Source organism: Lygodium microphyllum, chromosome 18, assembly GCF_053477565.2.
Source record: "Lygodium microphyllum isolate KBCC chromosome 18, Lygodium_microphyllum_v1.1.10, whole genome shotgun sequence".
NCBI lineage: Eukaryota > Viridiplantae > Streptophyta > Polypodiopsida > Schizaeales > Lygodiaceae > Lygodium > Lygodium microphyllum.
The window spans coordinates 34,510,333-34,511,708 of record NC_141152.1 but is presented as its reverse complement, the minus strand read 5'-3'; the positions used below and the strand labels follow the sequence as shown (position 1 = coordinate 34,511,708).

At 46.7% G+C, this 1,376-nt stretch overlaps 1 pseudogene; it reads left to right on the top strand.

Annotated features, from left to right (window-relative positions):
• Positions 1-297: 297 nt before the first annotated feature.
• LOC148020744 (small ribosomal subunit protein uS14 pseudogene) lies at positions 298-573 on the top strand (annotated as a pseudogene).
• The last annotated feature ends 803 nt before the right edge of the window (positions 574-1,376 follow it).

The window sequence follows — 1,376 nt, the reverse complement described above, 5'->3', positions numbered from 1 at the left end:
AGGGAGCGTTGGGGTGGCAATTTTGACGTCAAGGAAGGCACGGGAGGTGACGAAGGAAACGTTGAAGAAGAAACTATAGTCGAAGAAAAAAAAATCGCGAGTCATCGTTGAGACAACGAAATTGAGAAGAAGACCTGAAGTCGATGGTGTAGAGTACAAAAAGAGGAAAGCCGACGATGATCGATGCTGCTGTGACAGATGTGACGGAGGAACGAGGAGAAAATGGAGAGTTCGTGAGCCGCGTTATCGCCTGTGCATCGGTGAACCTCGTCTCGCTGCAGTGATCGGGCCAGTAAGATGGGGCATTCGGCCGTGTGGAACTCTCATCCCAAGAAGTATGGAACAGGATCTCGCGCATGTCGTGTGTGTAGGAATGGCCATGGCTGGTTCGGAAGTACAACATCATGTGCTGCCGTCAGTGCTTCCGGATTTATGCCAAAGATATCGGCTTTGTGAAGTACCGTTAATGCGATGGAGAGGACTTACTGTGGGTGGATTCTACAGCTTGGAAGTAGTTGGGGTATTCCTTTCAGCCTGTTAGCCTGAAGGTGCTGCCAGGATTTTTGTATGGATTGCCTGTCTAGTGATTTAGAAAAGAACAATTTTGGAGCTACTCGTTAACCAGTGGCAGAACATGTATAGATGAATTCGTGATGTACCAGTGAGCCGAGATGCGATTTTGTGATATCACTTGTGTTTGATAAGGCTGTACTTGAGCCTACATTTTGTCCTATGTATGCACAAATGTGTGTCCAACTTAGCAAAGTTTCCGTTCTACAACTAATTACTGCAGCACACATAGGATTTGCAAAGTGCTTGTTCTCAAAAGGCTTGCAAAACCAGCAGAAACAGAAGATGGTGTGAGCACGAGAAGCCAGCCTATGACGAGGCAGCAGTGAGCATTGTGGCCTCACTTAATGCCTGTGCTAAGCAGAAGGATCTGATCGAAGGTGCTAGGCTACATGCAAATGTTTTGAAGAGCGGCCTGCTCGGAAGTAACCGCCATATAGTGAACACTCTTGTCAGGGCTCTGAGGGTGCAGCATAAAGATGCTATAAATCATACCTATATTCATTTCCTGAAGATGTTATGCTTGGCCAACTGGTCTCTTTCTCTCTGAGTTCTTGTTTACTTATCCTGCCATGTTTACTACGCGCTGCTGTTTGGAGATTGGTGCTGGTGTGGAGGGTAAGCAATATCTGCCTGGCTTACTTGAATGTTTCAAAGAGAGCTGCTAAAGCCATCCTGGTTCACGCGAACGCTGCCTGAAGTGCTATGAATGCAACCATGGACGACAACAATTATACACTCTGAACAGCGTACTAATGTACCAACCCGTTATCATTTCCAGCATGTCAATGCCTCATGAAGAGCCA